Here is a 19,479-nt window from a genome sequence, read left to right on the forward strand (position 1 = left end):
AGCAACTTAGAGGAAAGGAGTTACTTAAAGGAAGGGAAGGGGCTATGATTGAGTCAGGGCACTTGGAGGCACTTCTGGGATAGTTGGCAAACTTCTAAGTATTGAGCTGTGTGGTAGTTATAAGAATGTATATCCATGAATATAAAAAAAATCTGATTAGAAAATGGGCAGAAGATCTGAATAGACATTTTTCCAAAGAAGACATACAGATGGCTAACAGACACATAAAAAATGCTCAACATCGTTAATCACCAGAAATGCAAATCAAAACCACAATGAAATATCAGCTCTCATATGTCAGAATGGCCATCATCAAAAGTCTGTGAATAATGAAACGTTGTCAAGGACATATAGAAAAGGGAACCCTAGTACACTGTTGGTGGGAATGTAAACTGGTGCAGCCACTATGGAAATAATATGGAGGTTCCTCAAAAAACTAAAAGTGGAACTACCATATGACCCAGCAATTCCACTCCTGGGTATATATACGAAAAAAACAAAAACACTAATTCGAACAGGTACACGCACCCCAATGTTCATAGCAGCATTATTTGCAACTGCCAAGATATGGAAGCAACCTAAGTGTCTATAAACAGATGAGTGGATAAAGAAGGTGTATATACATATGCACAATGGAATATTACTCAGCCATAAAAAGGAATGAAATTCTGCCATTTGCAACATCACAGATGGGCCTAGAGGGTATTATGTTTAGTGAAATAAGACAGAGAAACACAAATACTGTATGTTATCAATTATATGTGGAATCTAAAAAATAAAACAAATGAATGAATATAACAAAACAGAAACAGACTCACAGATGTAGAGAACATACTAGTGGTTACCAGGGGGAAAGAAAAGGGGAAAGATAGGTTGATTCCATATCTTAGCTATGGTGAATAATGCTGCAGTGATCATGGGAGTGCAGATATCTCTTCAGTATCCTGTTTCCATTTCCTTTGGATATATACCCAGAAGTGGTTGCTGGATCATATGGTACTTCTATTTCTAACCTTTTGAGGAACATCTATACTGTTTTCCATAGTGGCTATACAAGTTTGCATTCCCACCAGTAGTGTACAGTAGTTCTCTTTTCTCCACACACTCTCCGTGAATATTTGGTATATTTGGGTTTGGAAGGTAGTTACTCTGACCTTGTAAGTAGTACCCAAATTGAGTTAAGGTTTGAATTAGATGTCTTTAATGACTGCTAATCTCCTTTCTTCTGTGTCATATTTAACTCATGATGAGGTAACCTATTTTAAATATATATTTTTAAATTTTTATTTATTTATTTGGTTGTGCTGGGTCTTAGTTGCAGCACGTGGGCTCCTTAGTTGTGGCCTGTGAGATCTTAGTTGTGGCATGCATGTGGGATCTAGTTCCCTGACCAGGGATTGAAACTGGGCCCCCTGCATTGGGAGCGCGGAGTCTTAACCACTGCGCCCACCAGGAAAGTCCCTGAGGTAACCTATTTTAAAGTGTTTTTAAAATTGGTAACAGAAGGTTGTTTAATAGCTAATGACATATTAAGTACTCACTATGTGTCAGACACATCTTTAAACATTTTACATGTATTATCTCTCTAATCCTCACAATAATCTTGTGATATAGAGGTGCCATTTTAAATCTCCTTTTGCAGATGAGGTAACTGAGATTTAAAGGTGTTGAGTGATATATCCAAGTTTACATAGCTAGGTAGTGGTAGAACTAGAATCTGTATTGTCATCTACTACTGAACATGGGCTCTTGACCACTGGGATTTATAACCTCAATTTTATGCAGCTGTTTCCCTATCAATTTGGCTTTGACCAAATGGATCCCCAACCCACTGTCCCTGACTCTGATTGGGAGAAAGGTGATGTTTAGGGGTCTGAGAAAGCAGAGTGGGCCCTATCTTAAGGGGCTTTTATATGAAAGAGATAGTTGTAGTGGTGTCATGTTACTGTCACCTGTGCCCATTGTTTTTCTTGGTGCTTCAAGATTTTTATTATGCCATGTTGGAAGACAGGTTGGTCTAATGGAATGAACATAAACCATGGCTCAGACATATCTGAGTTTCAAACATGTTACTAAATCTTACTAACTGTAAATCTTTGGGCAAGTGACCTTAATCCGAGGCTGTTTCCTGTTTTGTAAAATGGAAGTAATGATCTCAGGGTTGTAGATTAAATGAATGTGCTGTACCTAGCATCGTGTTGGTCCCTAGTGGACACTCTGTAAATGTTTGTTGATTACATTAATGCATTGGAAGTATCTTTACTAATTTGAATATAAAAACAGGCTTCTTAACCGATAAGATTCCCTACTAATATTTTGGTTTCTATATCCGGAGGAATCGAATTGCTGCAGTAGAAAAACAAAGGCCTATTTTATGGCTTTCAATTAATTATTATTATTATTATTCTTTTGACTTAACCTTCTACTTTTGTCTAGGGGAGAGGAGTAACTTCAGAATGAAGGAATCCTATCCAGAAACTTGGAAGTTCTAAGAAATATTCCTTCCAACAAATCTGAAAATCAGTAGTTTTGGAGAGCAGCGACCACCGTTATTGTCTTTCCAGTTATTTGAATGGCTGAGTTTAGTGGTAAAATCCTTAGGCCGTCCTCATTGTGATAAGGAATTCAAGTTGTGACCAACCCACAATGCTTCCTCTTAGTTTTAGATTGAGTGTACAACACAGCATTGTTTGTACTGAAATTGAGGGTGTTTGGAAGTTTGAGAGTGTTGTACAACTACTGCCTTGTTAGGTTTGTCCAGAAATACTGTTCTATAACCTGAAAAATTTTAAAAATTTCTTGTCTGAAAAATAACAGATCATTACATAAGGGATCTAGTTTACTGATTTAATCATTATGACAGTGTTGCTTTATTTCTACATAAATAGAAAACGTCTTTGTCAGAAGATCATATTTCTTACTATTTAAAAAATAATAGCTCGTAGTCTTTACTAAAAAGAAAGAATAGTTTTGAGTGGATTATAATTGTTTCTTGCTATTAGAATTAGTATTTTACATGTTATTTTCTTAGTGGTGGTGATGGTTTTTACCTTTTTTTTTTTTCTTTTTCAGTTACTGTAGACATTGGTGGGCACTGATGAAACTGGGCTAGAATGAAGTTTATTTTACCTGGTTTCTACTATAATTATATAACTTTTAGAAGTTTTTTTGTCCATATATCTTACAAAGGTCTAACTAGGGTAGATGTTTGTCTCATAATTTTTAAAAAATAATATCTTTATAGCGATTGCACTCTACTTTTTGGATGCAGGGTTTATGTCTTTGGTCAGCATTGTATCCCCAGTGCCTGGCGCATGTTAGAGTTTAAATCTTTTCTCTTTTTCAGTTCAAATACACATTTTCTGAAGGCACGTTGTGTGCAGTGCAGTCACGCACTATCTTCCCCCAATATGTCCACTCAACCTTCCTGCCAAGAATTTGAAGAGGAAGATGGAGTGGTTGTTTCTGAGAGTCTACATGTGAATAGTGATTTTCTGGCATATTCATCTAAATGAGGTCATTGTTTTGCCTCTGAGAGCAAGAAAAGAAATCTAGGCAGGAGTTACCTGAGTTCTAATTGCACACATACTGACTGACACTTCCTAGGGATCCAGGCATGGGGGGGATCAAGCAATAGCAAATGAGAATAGGATTCCTAAATTTAAAAAGCAAATAATAAGACGACATTTTTTTCCGCTTGTTGTTTTTCTATAGTTGCCAAGCTAAAATTATGCTCACCAAGATAGGAACCCTATTTAAAAAACAGACTCACTGGTTTTCTATAGACAATACATTTTCTATATTACAGTGGTGTGCTTTTTCTGAAGTGCAAAACCTTGTAAAATGATAGTGAGGCAGAGTAGAGGCCAGAGTTCCAGGATTTGTTCAAGTCAGTAGTTGCTCATTGTGATGGTATTGAGGCTTTCCTTAAAGATGCTGAGTTATTTCTGAAATTAAGCAGATTCTGGCTTTCTTTGGTCCTGTGATCACTGGCTCTTTAGGTAGTGGCTTCAGATGTTGCTTCTTCTAAGTACGGTTGCTTATGTGTCCCTATTGTATTCTTCATTCCAAATTCTGTCTGCTTGCTACAGAATGTTTCACAGTGAACCATGTGTTGCTGACTCTTCATCTATGGGCCCAGAGCAAAGAAGACCTAAGCCTTCTTCAGCATGTAACAGTCTTCAGCACGATGGGAGAGTCAAGGAAGGCAGAGAAGTTTTTGCATTGTCTTCAGTTAATTACACATTTTTCATTGAGGTGCTTTTATGTAAAGTGAAGGTACAGATGAGTTTTGACCAATGTATGCACTTATGTAACCATAACCAACACCTCAATCAATATACAGAGTATTTCTGTCACCCCCACCCCCGCCAAATTTCTCTCATGCTCCATTCCATTCAGTCCACACTTAGGCAACTACTGTTCTGATTACTCTCACTGTAGATTAGTTCTGTGTATTTGCAAACATCATATAAACAGAATCACATAATGTTGCTTTTTTGTGTCTGACTTCTTTCATTCAGTGTACTGTTTTTGCCATCCATGTTGTTGCATGTATCAGAAGTGCATTCTTTTTTATTTCTGTGTACTATTCCATCACATGAATACAATTCAATTAATCCATTCTTCTGTTGATGAATATTTGAGTTGTTTCCAGTTTTGGCTATTCTGAATAAAGCTGCTATAAACCTTCTTGTACCAGCCTTTTTTATGGACATTTCTCTTGGGTAGGTACCTAGGAGTGTATATGCTAGCTCACCGCATAAGTGTGTGTTTGTAAGAAACTGCCAAGTGGTTTTCTACAGTGGTGGTACCATTTTATAGTCCAGTAGCCAAATATGAGAGTTTCAGTTGTTTCCTATTTTCAGCAACATATGGTGGTGTTTGGTCTCTTTTAATTTTAGTAATTCTTGTGGATGAGAAGATCTTCTGCATTGTGGTTTTAATTTGCATCTCTTTGATGGCTGATGTTATTGAGCACCTTTTCATGTGTTTATCAACCCTTTATATCTTCTTTTAGTCAACTGTTTGTCTTTCACCCAATTTTTTGACCTATTTAATGTTTGAATGGTGAATGACTGAATTACTACATGACTGAATTCTGTGATTATTTACCTTACTTACCCAGGTTTCAGCTTTCATATCTAAACCCGACACCCCTCTTGCTCCAAGCCATGATGACAGCACCACTCTACCTAAAAGACTTCTAGGAAGGTTGTTTGCTCAGTCATAAGGTTTTTTTCAGTAGACTTCAGTTCAGTAGACTTCTTGAACTACCACAAAGAAATAGAAATATCTGGTAACAACTTAAGATGGACACTTACATTTTTGTTTTAAAAATCTATAATCACTAAGCTTTTTTGTTTACAGTCTATGAGAAAAGTGATTGAATATAAAGGCAAAGCAGTGTGTATTGAAGATGGATAGAGGTGAGACCAGATTGGGTATGTCTTAAGTACTGTGCTTAGGATTTTAGATTTATCCTACAGAATGGTAGTTTTCAGAAGTTTTGCAGAGTCACTCGAGGGTTGCTAATTCTCTCTTCTCCCCTGCTCTCACAAGCTCTCTCTTCACCTTTTTAATATTTTGCTCTCATTTGAGCAAAGGGTTCAACATGTAAAAAGTTTAAAAGCTGCCACTGAGTTGTTGACATTTCCTGTTCTGGCAGCAGTATAGAGGGTAGATGAGAGGGGCAGGAGACAAAAGATAGGGAGATTACTAGGGATGTTATTCAAGTAGTTTGGGCAAGAGGCAGATGGCATGCGCTTATTAAACAGTACTAGAAAAGTGGGACTGGTTGTAGTGGACTTAGGAGAACTTATGATGTGAGTGGGTGACAGAAGTGTGGGGATAGGCAAGGGTAGTTTGTAACGAATGATAGGAACCAGAATGACATCCAGGTTTCTCCTTTTACCCCCTTATTTCAGAAAAGTTCCAAGTACAGTGCTAAGAACTTATTTTGCCCCAGAACCATTTGATAAGTTGCCAAAATGATGCACCATCACTCCCAAACACTTGAGTATGCATTTCTTATAAACAAGGACATTCTTCTGCATAATCACAATATAACCATTAAAATCAGGACATTGGCACTGGTATATTAGATTGTTTATTCCTCAGACCCCATTGTTGTTCAAATAATATCTCGTATAAGGACAAGATTCCATTCAAAATCATGAGTTGAATTTATTATCATGTATCCACAACAGTCCCTTGATCTTTTATTTTCATTCCTTTAACACTTTTGAAGATTACAGGCCAGTCATTTTGAACTGGGACCCTTAATTTGTGTTTCCTCTTGTTTCCTCATTAGGTTAGGCATCATTGACAGGAATATCACAACAGAAGGGATGCTGTGTTACTCCCACTGCTTCCTATTAAGTAAACATAATTTCAGTTTGTCCCATTACTGATTTTCACTTTCAGCCTTTCTCACTCTTACACTGGGAAAACACTTAAAATAATTTTCTGATCTTGAGAAACCTACGTAAAAATTATTTTATCTACAGCTCATGGTATATTCGCTTGATCAGAAGTTGTAGATATAATGATTCATTGATAATTGTCAGTGCTCTTTTGAGTACAGAATGCTTTTTTTTCTCTGTGGACATGTTTATACTGGCAAATTTATTAGCCTCTTCTTTTCGTGTGGTTCCCCCTTCCCACAAAGGATGTCAGCTCCAATACAAGTTAATGGAGCAGATAGAGGAAACGCCAGTTTTTTCTTTTTTTAACTTTACCTTCTTAACCTTGACCACATAGGCCTTACCACAAATTCTTACTATTTGAGATCCAAATGAGATATGGTACGTGCAAGAGCAGTCCCCCTTTCCACCCCAATATTTAAGACTAAACATTTTAGCCACCTTTTCTTGGGGGAAAATACAACCCCCTGGTAATTAAGCTTAACTTACTTTCCTTGAAATAAATCTCTTTTAGGGAATTCCCTGGTGGTCCAGTGGTTAGGACTGTGTGCTTTCACTGCCAAGAGCCCAGGTTCAGTCCCTGGTCGGGGAACTAAGATCCCACAAGCCACGTGGCTCGGCCAAAAAAAAAAAGAAAGAAAATCTCTTTTATCATTTCATAAATTTTGCAAACTCATAAGAAACATAATAAATTTCATGTAACTAACTTAAACCAAAATGGGACTCAATTTTTCTTAATGTAGGCTTAGCAGATTTAATTTAAATAAAGGTTATAAATTAATTTTAATTAATGTTATTTACAGCATGAAAATTTATTGACAGTGTCGAATAGTAGAGCAACTGAAATCATAAGCCAAAGCAATATGAATAAAAATATTGCCTAGACACAATTTTATACAAGACTGAAAAAACATTTCCTTATTCAGTGACATGATCAGGCTCAAATATAGACCAAGCAGTTAGAAAATTACTTCTTTTATAGGCTCATATACACATAAAAGTGTTGTTTTTGAATCTTAAAAATTATATTTACCTCCTTACAGTGAATTTACCTTTTTAATGTAAAAATTGTATTTATCTTGTGTGCTTGTTCTTTGCTTTAGAAATACCATTCAGGGTCAAACATGGGATGAGCAAGCACATACAAATTTTTCTTTCAGCTGAAATGAGACCATTTTTTTAGCTTACTCTTTTTTTTTTTTATTTTTTTTTTATTTTTATTTTTTAGCTTACTCTTGATGTTCATTGAATAAGTAAAAGATTGCTCAAATGTGTGAAAAGTTGGAAACTGTCGCATAATGTTCATTGTTTCCTATGATAGCAGGATATTCTTTTCTTTGCAGAAATCCAAAACTTGTCTGGGCAGATCAATAAAACTCATCTTGAATGTATTAGACTGCAGCTTCTTCCTTTTTTCTCAAGTCAAATTCTCACAATCAGAAGATTCAGAAAAAGAGTACCTGCTCATTGATAACACTTGTTTTTGAAAGGGAAGGAAAATCGTTTCAGTTTGTTCTTCAGCTTCACTAGGTGGTTTCCAGTAAGACTTGAGACTTGCTGATGACTTCTTCACTTGGGCCCGAGCAGCAGTGGAAACATTTTAGGATTTCTTTTTTGTAACACGATGTTTTCTAAAAGCGTATTTTCCTTTTAAATCCAAGAATTTTGTCCCTTGAAGTCAAAAACATTAGAGACTGAAGAGCAAGTGTGAGATCTGCAGCCGTTCTTCATCTTCAAAGTATTCAACAAAATCTCTTCCTCTGTTGTCTTAAAAGGACTCCTTTCAGCTCAAATACCCTGTTGAGAATTTTTCCTCTGCTAAGCCACTGGATTTCTTTATGTAGTAGGAGATGTTCTTTAAATACTCTGGAGTGAAATGACCTTTGTTTAATGAAGTTAACCATTTTGTAGTGTCTTCCAGAACAGTTTTATTTCATCCCGAGTGTTTTTGACACCGGTACGTGAATACCTTCTGTGTCAGTTCAGGTCCCCAGAGAAACAGATGTCAAGACAAGATTTGATGTGCAGGGAGCCCCATCCAGAGTTGGCTATTGGAGCATTACCACCATGCTCAGGCTTCTGCTGGGAGAAGTCTAGAGGAAGCATGGCCAGGTGTGAATGTTACTGTGGATTCCAAGGTGAGGTAGCTGGGGGCTGTCAGGCAGCTCTGCTCCTCATAGCAGGTTCTGTTGAAGGGATATCTGAGCAGGGCACCACTGTGGCCACCACACCCACGATATCCCATTTGGGCTCTGACGCCATCCTGTCATGTGGATGCCTTTCTTACCCTGCTGACGTTCGACACGCCCACCCAAGTAGAACTTCTCATTCTGCTCTGCCTTTGCCCTGCTGGGTCTCTCTGCTGTATGGATCACTCCTCACCTTGCTCATAGTCAGGCTGTTTCCTCCCACCTTCCCCCACATACTGGGAAGCCCTCCTCCCACTGCTTGGACTGACCCCTCTGCTGGACTGCCACCACCTCCCACACATACACCTAACTTGCCTGGCTCCACTTAATGGCTTTAGGACTGAATTGTTGAGGGGAGGGGATAGTAGAAGGAAGTAGAAGAGGAAGAACCATTTGGGTTTCTTAAATCTGCAACTGACTAGAATATGCTTCCATTCACCAAGGTAGAGAAAATAGGAGGAGGACCTAAGAAGAAACTTGGGGGTGTGTGTGTGTACAGGAATTTGCGTTTTAAAATAACGAATTTGGGGCAACTGTGGGATATCTTGATAAAACTAATAGGCTCAGTGGAGGAGTTTGGCTAGAGAGAATAGAATTGGTTGTCATTAGCTTCTATGTGGTAGTTAAAATCCCAGGTTGCAAAGAAACTGCAGAGAAGGAAGGAGCTGTCAGTGGAGAGCAATAGTGCTGCCTGGTGGACAATACTAAGAAAAGGATTATATCAAGGGAAACTAAGGGATGTGAGAATTGTAAAGAGGGGAGTGCTTGTTTAGTAATGTCAAAAGTTTACATTTTTTACAAAAATGGTAAAAGATCCAGTGGGATTTAGCAACCAGTTTAAAATTTAGTTATAATGGAGTAAACCCAGATTGCAGAGGGAGTGGAGGTGAACGGGAGTGAGGAATTAAATTTGGCCAGAAATAGGTATGTTATTTAACTTACATACACATATGTATATGTAAGTTAAATAACATAAAAAGTAGGTATTGACATATGGACTGAAAAATAGTGTTTTTCATCCTTTCTAGTAAAGATATACATGATTGATGAGGCATGTGGATTTAAAATATTCAGTTCAGAACCATAAAACTTCAAATGAATAATTGCTGGTTGTATGAATACTTGTATGATGTGCCCCGTATTGTTCATTTTGTGTTGATTTTATTAATCTACAGTACTAAGGATCTGTTCAGCTAATTTTGCAGCCTCTGGAAGATTTTCACCTTAAGCTGCATAAATGATTTCCCAGTTAGCTGCAGTATGGGAGATGTGAAACTAGAATTACTCCACAAATTATGTGCTTTTGAAGTATTCAGCTTTTTAGTCACACATTTTTTATAACGTGCTGAAAATAACAAGAAATTTGATAAAGGGAAAATATCTTTATGACTTAGAGGAAGATAATTTATAAATAAATGTTAACATATTAGATTTATACCCTCTGAGTTTCAAGAGTACTACAAGTGACTTGTTCAGTACAGACTACAACTTAAAAAAATGTGTTCAAAATATCTGGTACTTCTTTGTGACCTGGCTTGTAGCTCTTCTTTGATGAGGAAAGAATTCTCAGCACACGACTGGCTTTAAAAAGATGTAATAATTATTTACTCACTAAATGTTTTGAGGACCGACTGAGCCAAGCATTTTTGTAGGTGCTGAAGATAGTGGTGAAAAAGGTAAGTCTCTTTCCTTATGGAGCTTAAATTCTAGTGGGAAGAGGCGGATAATACATGAAGAAATGAATGGATGGATGGATGGATGGATGGATAGATAGATAGATAGGTAGGCACTCTATATAAACAGACAGTATTGCAGTGCTTTTATACAGTGCTTGGAGCAGAATAAAGCAGGACAAAGGGGAATAATGTGATGCAAGGGAGTGATTATTTTAAATAAGATTATTAGGGAAAGTGCATTTCTTAGAGGATGTTTGAAAAGAGTCCTGAAGGAAATAATGGGAAGAACCATGCAGATATATGAGGGAGAGCATTCAGATAGAAGGTGTATCCAGTGCAAAGGCTCTGAGGTAGCAGCGTATTTTCCTCTTCCAGAAAGAACAAGGACAGAAAGAGTGGAGCAAGGTGAAAAAGAGAGAAGAGTGGAATATGAGCTCAGAGTGGTGGGATGTGTGTCGATTATACAGGGCCTAAAATACAACCATTTATAAAAAAATGACCTTTATTGTGAGTGAGATGGGAAGCTCTTGGTGGATTTTGAGTAGCAGATACTAAGTATCTAAGTAAGTGATACTAAGTAAGTGATACTTAGTATGTGTTCCAGATACTTACCTTTAATCAGTTTGAACATAGGGATTAATACTAAATTATTAATTTGTCACATAGAGAGTTCATAATATGCAGTACTATTAAGTGGTGCGTCCAGAAGAGGAATCCTGATGATTAGTGAGGTTCTTTTAGGATTCATTGAAAATCCTAACCTGCTTATAGAAGGTGATTCCCAGCTTTGAGTTATCCTTCTCGATGATCAGTACAATTTGGTTGATTTTCCTACCATCTATATCTTAAAGCTTCTTAACTGACTTTGTAGATCAAGCCTAGTGGCTTCTGAAAATGTTAGTATTGCACAGTCTTTGAAGGCTTTGACAATTTGCTTGTCACCCCGTGTACATTAGTGTAACCAGTATTACTCAGTGTCTACTATGATTTCAAGGTTAATCTTTGCCTGGTAATCTTTGGAGGCTCACAATTCTGGTTCACTCTGAGATAGGCTTTCAGAGCTCACTTTAACATGTATACTATGCCCTCTTTAACTCCTTTAGGCAACCTAAAATAAGCTGTTCAAATGGTTTTGGATAATCAAAGGTCTTTTGAGAAGCGACGTTCATAAGAAACTATTTAAAAAGTTTGTGAGAAACTTAAAAAAAAAAAAAAGGCACTGAAAGTAGGTCTGAAGTGCTGCGAATGTAACCAGGTATAATGACTAAAAGTTACCCTGTATTTTCTAGGACTTGGGGAAAGTCACATAGTAGTTCTCTTTTATCTCAATAACCTTATTATTGAATTTTTTTGAAGAGCAATTTATTATAATACTTATAATACTTCTCCTTCATCCTGGAATGGAGATGCCTGTAGGTGTCTCTTCCTTTAGGTACCCTTAGGTTTGGGCCTCTCTGGACTTTCACACTGCCAGGAGAAGCCTGTTCTCCCCACTTACCTAAGGAAAAGTGGTGCCCCTTTTCCCTTTTCTTTCTGCAGCCGTTACTTTATACAAAGTCCAGCTTTATTTAATATGGGATTTGCCTACTCACTAAAATTCATTTGTAACACCAAAAATCAGTACTTGTGGTACTTTCACAGTCATTTGTGGATGTTCGCATGCACAGGGTGGCAAAAAATTTGAGTCACCTGACATGGACTTTCCCGTCTGAACCAGGTGACACTCTGCTTTCTTGTTTCAGCTCTCATATTTTACACAAGTGTCCTTTTAATCGTCTGTTTACTGAAACATTTTTCACTAAAAGCTTTTTGTGTTTATTGTTTGTGGTTTTGCTGTTCAAAATGATTCCCAAGCAGTTTTGAGGTACTGCCTAGTGTTGTGATGGAAAACATACATGTTAGATAAGCTTCTTTCAGGCATGAATTTATAGTACTGTTGACCATGAGTTCAATGTTAATCAACTATATATTAAATAACATGTCTTTAAATAGAAATACACATATAAAAAGATTATGTATTGATCAGTTGGCAAAAACGTGACTAGCGGCTTGCAGGAACTCAACCGTGTATTTCCCTTAGGAACACTCGTTTGGTATTTGTGGCAACTTTATAGAACACAATTACTGTGAATAATGAGAGTCGACTGGGACTTCCCTGGTGGCGCAGTGGTTAAGAATCTGCCTGCCAGTGCGGGGGACACGGGTTCGAGCCCTGGTCTGGGAAGATCGCACATGCCGTGGAGCAACTAAGCCTGTGCACCACAACTACTGAGCCTACACTCTAGAGCCCGTGAGCCACAACTACTGAGCCTGCATGCCGCAACTATTGAAGCCCGTGCGCCTAGAGCATGTGCTCCGCAACAAGAGAAGCCACCGCAATGAGAAGCCTGTGCACCGCAAGGAAGAGTGACCCCCACTCGCTGCAACTAGAGAAAGCCCGCACACAGCAACGAAGACCCAATGCAGCCAAAAATAAATACGTAAATTAAAAAAAATAATGAAAACGAACTATGTTTAATTAAGGGTAGTGATTTATAGAGACTTTAGGTATAAACATTTCATCATTCCCTCTCACTGAAACCATCGTTTTAGATTTGTTTAAATACATGCATAAAGAGTTGTAATGTAAAATTTAATTTTGCTATGGGTTCAGGTTAAAAGTCACTGATTAACTTGTAAAGAAACATTTCTAAACATTATCTTCTACAAAATTAATATGTGCCTGAGGCATATTGAGTGCTCAGTGAGTATTTATTTTAGAGTAATAATTTTTGAGCATTGTAGGATTCTGGTTTTGGAGAAGAAGGCAATATCAGTGTTAGAGAATAATATTCTTTTAAGACTTTATCATATGTAGTTATGTAGACTGAGGCACATGAAAGAAAACTCAGTTGAATGTCAATTTCTGGTCCCTGCTTTGCTCTAAGCTAGCTAATCTTGAGAAATACGTACTCTCTTTGAGCCCAATTGCTTTGTCTGTGAAGTGAGGAACATTTTCAATTTGTTCAGTTTCATTTTCTTTTGTCAGTATTATTCCTGACCTTAAATCATTTCCATTCTCATCAAGGAAATCATACAATTTAATGTCAAAATACATTAGCTGTCACATTTTGTTTTACTGACTTCAACTTCAGTCTCACTGATTATTGATAAAAATGTAAGTTATGTATATGATATATCTGACATTATATACTGGTAAGAAGAAATAAAAGAACATCCTTAAATTTTACATAATTTTTTTTTTTAGGATATAGGATTCTGTTTGTTGATGTTTGTGTTTCATATGATACAGTGTCCTAAATCATACAAAAAGTTTTCTCTAAAAACAGTTTAAAATTAGAATTATAAAAAGCAAAAATGTGCTTTTATTAATACCTCATTTATTAACATTTCCTGTATGGCAGAAGTTTTAGATTATGGGTGCTTAGTTTTTTTTTGTGGGACTTTATAAACTAATTGTTTTTTTTTTTGGAAAAATTGCTTTATGAAGCCTTAAGAAGCACTGAGTATAATTAAACTGTAGTCCAGAGTTAGATACAATTTAATAATAGTTCAATTCCAAAATAAAAGTTATTGTAGGTGAGACCATGAAATTTCCTAACACGTGATTTTAATAGTTTGCCCTAAATTTTCTAAAACGACTCAGAGGAACCAATATTTACAGTAGATGGCATATTTATGAAAAATCTGACATCACCTATTTCATATATATATATATATATATATATATATATATATATATATAAAACCTAAGATTATACGACCTAGGAAATAGATGTTGTATATCTCAACAGCAATACTAGAATGCAGAGTTTGAGACTGGGATTTATAACGTGAGATTTGGAAAAGGAGCAGACATCTTGTTTTCAAAACCTGAAGTTTTTCTCAAGACCGAAGTCAACATTGTAACTGCCACAGAACAGGAAAAGGGAAGCTTTTCTCGCTTTACTTGTTCATCTGCATCAGAAAGTCCAGTATCCCTGAGATAGGAACCACTGCAATAAGAAGGGAGTGAATAGGTTCTCCTAAAGGAAGATTGTTACTTCATTATGCCTCTGCCCTGGTCACCAGGAGTGAACTTTGCATTTCCCAACCTAATGCTTGGCAGCACCGAGACGTTTCAGTAATGGTTCATCATAAACCCAGCATTCTCCATCTTCATGAAATAACCTGTCTCCCGTTGAATTTCCTTTTGTTTCCTTTCTCGGGCTTCTGCTCTTTGTCTTTCTTCAAGTCTGTGCTTGGCTTCAGTTGCTGCATCAGTGTCTCTGATTTTTAAGTTGAAAGTGACATCCTTCCAAAGGCAGTGGGTTTCACACTCATTCTGATCTTCCAACTTCCTCACTTTCTTCTTGATTATAGGCAACTTCTTGGTATCTATAAAAACTACATTTTCCCCTGTTGAGTATTTTGCATACATTATACCATTCCATTCCCCATCAATTGAGCAGAAAGATTTCGTGTCATTTGGAGAAAAAATCTCAGCAGTAGTTCTGTGCTTCTTGCCCCCATAGAAAGGTTTAGTGTGGAAGACGATATTGGTACTATAGCCAGTTTTGGAACAATTAATATTGCATTCTCCGCCTAGTTCCACGCAGGGCACTGTGTGGAGAGACCTTCCACGACCATTGCGGAATGTGAGAATGTAATGTTCATCATAAGGTACTATTTTACAGCCTGAACCATTCGGTCTGTGGCATCCTTCTGGTCACTAATACTCACAAACAGGTCCGGATGTGCAAAAAAGTCTGCATACATTTCTAAAAGAGATCTTCTTTCAAGAATAAATGTTGGAAGAACTACCTTAGTAAGATCCATTCCAAGCCTAACCTGTGACAACAGATGCATGATAACACTCTTGTGCTCTTCCACTGACCCTGCCTCCCCTTCATCATCTCTCTCATCATGTGAATCGAAAAGTTCAGCATCACTTGTCCCATTGGACATGGAAGAATTAAGTGATTCCGTGGTATCTGGGCACTTTAGACTATTCCCTAAGCTGCTGTGTGTCAAGACTGAGGCAGATCCAGAGGAATCTATTAAGTGCTGTGGGGATGAGCCACTCTGTTGGAATTCATCCACATCATAGAATTCATCTTCACATCTAGAATAAGAGAACTCTGGGACTGTGTTTGGAGACAAGTTGACATGGCTTGGAGAAGTTAGACTGCTTCTAGGTGGTGAGTGCCCACTGCCTGTACTATTTGGTGTTGGAGTCTGATGATGTCCCAAGGTAGCTAATACGGGTCCAACTGGTAGAGAAGATGGATGCTGCTCTGACTTACACAACTGAGCAGGTTCTGGAGGTAAGACAGTCTGGGAAGGCATTGTGTTGATCACACGTTCCAAGGGACTAGGTTGATATATTGCATCTACAGGATTAATAGTACTTTTAGCGATCTGCAGCAACACAATGCAGTGTTTGATTGATTCTACCATGCTATTTGTTGTCTCTTTGAGAGTTGCAGTTTTCTTTCTCTGTTCATCATCTTTGCAGTTTTGAAGTTTGTCATCAAAAAGCTTTAACTGTTCTATCAAGATTTGTAGGTAAGCATCAGCCTCTGTAAGTTTCTTATCAAAGTTTTGGACACTAGGAACAAATCCTGAATCAAACCCCCAGGGGGCGGCGGGAAGGAGGCGGGGAGAGAACGATATCCATATTAGTGCCCGATATTCGTGCCCGCGGCCCCGGCAAGAAGCAGGGTCCCTGGGGACTCAGGAGTGGGAGCCGGCCCCTCCCTCTCCCAGGCCCTCCGGGTCTAATTAGCAAGTAGCCATCAAGAAAGCCATTCGCCAAGGCCCCTGCCTTCTGTGCCTCCAGGGGAGAGAGCCGAGGGCCGCTTCCGAGCACCCACTCTTCTCCACCGTCTGCCGGATCACCGGGCTGCTGCGCAGTCGGTCCGGTCTGGTTCAGCCGGTCCCCCGGTACAGCCCTTCGCCCCCTGTGTAAACTAATTTTTGAATGTTTTTTTCCCCCTTAAAAGTGTTTAATAGTTGATTCTGATTTCCTATTAATTATTGGATAAATATTATTTTAATTAAGTCATTAGCTTATTTAATAGATTATTATTAGGAAGAACACATTTTTTAAAAATACTGTTTTTTAAATTAATACCAACAGAAAATGAAAATTTCCTCTTAGTTTCTATATATTTATTACTATTTTCCACTCCCAGAATGAGTCAGAGAAGTCCAATTTTTATGTAAGTCTATCAGTTAGATATTTTCAGCTTCTTCAAATATTCTGGAATTCCTGTAATTTGACTTTCAGTTGTGTCATTGAATATTTTTTATTGGCTGTGCTTTAAATCTGATTCTTCTACTTGGATTTTCCATTATTGACCAGGTCTATCTTTAAGAGTCTGTATTATTTTGAAAGCTGTTTACGTGCTACACTGTAAATATGAGTCAGTTTATTGGCTTAAGACATTTCTTCTCTGTTCCCCTCAATATTACACTAAAGTTATACAATGACAGTGATTTGTATTTTTATTTTTCATAATTGGTAACAGAAGTGTTCTTCAGTGACCAGGTACTGTTTTTGAAATGCCAGTTACAAACTTTCTATTTGTTGATAGGCTGGCTGCTTACCAACAGTCTCCTCCCTTTACGCACATTCTTTATGCTTTGTTTTATGATCTTGGTTCTCTCATTTTTTTACTTTGTAAGTTGCTCTTAATATGTCATTTAACCTGTTTCAGTCTTGTAAAAATATGCCTGTTAGGTTGGGTACACAAAGGGCAATTTTCTTGGGGCCTGCATTATCCCAGGCAGTGTCCCTGATTTCATGCCATTCTGTGAATAAACATCCAAGTGAAAAACGTTCTCGTTAGTGTTACGAGAGCTAGACTTTAGATACAGTTACTAAAGCAAGATTTTGATTCTAGCCTTGAAGAAATCCTGTGTATAGCAGATTTACTTTTATATACACAGGGGTAGTGTGTGTGTGTGTGTGTGTTTGTGTGTATTTTTTCATTTGTGTAGGTCACTGTGTTTCAGTATGTTATTTTTAACCTGATTTCCTGTGATATTTTCATAGTTTGTCTTTGACATATACTAGCCAGCAAGATTTTGATGACCTTTATTTTCTGTAGTTTATCTTCTGAAAACAATGGATATATATATTCCTTTTTCTAAGGAACCCTACCTGCTACCTCAAAGATAAAGTTTGTATTGTGCTTGCCTGAGTTGTAAATAAGAACCACTTGACTTTTACTTTTATTTTTTTTCTTCAAAAGCATAATAACATTTTATTTTTAATTTTTATTTTACACTGGAGTATAGTTGATGAACAATGTTGTGTTAGTTTCAGGTGTACAGCAGAGTGATTCAGTTATACATGTATCTATTCTTTTTCAAATTCTTTTCCCATTTAGATTTTTACAGAATATTTGGCAGAGTTCTCTGTGCTGTACAGTAGGTTCTTGTTGGTTATCTATTAGAACTACTTGACTTTTAAAAGCCGCATTTAATATATATTACATCATAGTTTATTGATTACATTTGATCATCAAAATCTCTTGCGCGAAGAAGGTTCCCTTCCTCTTTCTCTAGAGGGCTATTTCATGTCTTTCTCTTCAAATTTGTAACATCACTCTCAGCTGATAACCTTACTTCTTCCTATTTTACAAAGAAAAGGAAAAAATAATTGAAGGAATGAGCAGGGAACTTCCAAAGACTCTGACCACTATAAAAATCTACCTGCTTCCAACTGTTCCCACATTGAGAAATATGCTAAAAAGAAGTAAAGTATTTATATAATACTATACTGCTTTTCCATCTATGACCGTAAATGTAGTATCCCCTTTTCTAACTATCCCCTTTTCTAACGTTTGAATGCTTTCTCATCACCCCCTTTTTAATTACTTAAGGATATCACTTCACTATTTCTTCTCTCTCTTGATTACATTATTGACTTTTTTGTTTTGTGCTGGATCATTCTTGTCAGTGTACAGATATGCTGCTAGTTCGCTAGTCTTAATCAAGAATCTTCTCTTGACCCCATTTTCCCTACCAATTACTACTCCCTTTCTTTTGTTCCCTTTTGCATCAAACTGCAAACTCTTCCATACCCACCATCTCTATTCTCTTTTCCCAGTCTCTTAAATCTACTTTTATCAGACTTCAACTAACGAAAACTCCTCCTATTACTAGTGACTTCCATGTTACTGAATCCAGTGGTCAGTTCTCTGTCTCCATCCTACTTGATCTCTTGGCGGTAGTTGTCATCATTTACTTTCTCCTGCTGGATATGCTTTCTTAACTTGGCTTTACGGGTAACTCTGGTTCTTGGTTTTCCTACTTAGTCACCTTTGCTGGCTACTTCTCTTCTTTTAGAATGTTGGAGGGTCTCAGGGGTCCATCTTCAGAACTCTTCTCTTTCTACATTTATACTTCTAGAGTAAGTAGAATTTAAGAATTCCCTCCCACACACACACTGTAGCTTATTTCTTAGCAATTGTTGATTATAGAAGAGAAAATAAAATACTGTTATTTAAAAACTATCTTTTGGACTTTCTTGACCCCATCTTAAAGTTTGCCATGAGAACTGTGGACCTTTGGGGGAGTGACCATCTAGTGGCAAGGGTTGGAGAGGTGGATAAGGCTGTTTTATTTAAAGATCACTGTGATATAATGTAGTAACTCTTAGGACATGATAGAAAATGGATATTGTATTTCCTTATCTCATAAACCTTAAAGGTATTTTTAAAAGGAATTTTATATAAACTTGTGTAATGTGTTGGCATTATTTTCTGTAACCTCAAGCATGTCCATATAGATATCTGCAAAGGATGAAATTTAAAATGGAACGTTATGAAAAGATAATATATCAGATCAAATTTTAGAGCCACGGTTAAAAACATAAAAGTAAACATGCTTGATGCATAAAATTTGAGAAATACGGTAAAAAAATGAATTAAAACACCTATCATACCACTGCCTAAATGCAGTTTATATTTTGACATATTTCTTCAATCTAGTCTTGTGCAGTTTAAAAATCATTCTATGATCATATAATGTCCATCATTTTGTGAAAACGTCCATGTTTTCACAATTTTTTTTTAATGAACATTATGTTTAGGGATTGTACTAAATATATCCCATCTCAAGGGTTCATTTGTCTTGAACATTTGGGTTTTGATTATTTTAATTTACATTTACATTTATTTTTATTTTTTGTTTTTGTGG

The 19,479-nt window shown here is 37.0% G+C and overlaps 1 protein-coding gene and 1 pseudogene across 4 annotated transcripts in view; one reads left to right on the forward strand and one right to left on the reverse strand.

Annotated features, from left to right (window-relative positions):
- The window catches only part of FBXW7 (F-box and WD repeat domain containing 7), a 205,753-nt gene that overhangs the window by 95,210 nt on the left and 91,064 nt on the right, over positions 1 to 19,479 (forward strand). The gene's annotated exons all lie outside the window — the stretch shown is intronic.
- On the reverse strand, positions 14,009 to 15,907 carry LOC137223925 (oxysterol-binding protein-related protein 9 pseudogene; annotated as a pseudogene).

This window comes from Pseudorca crassidens, chromosome 4 (genome assembly GCF_039906515.1).
Source record: "Pseudorca crassidens isolate mPseCra1 chromosome 4, mPseCra1.hap1, whole genome shotgun sequence".
Classification (NCBI taxonomy): domain Eukaryota; kingdom Metazoa; phylum Chordata; class Mammalia; order Artiodactyla; family Delphinidae; genus Pseudorca; species Pseudorca crassidens.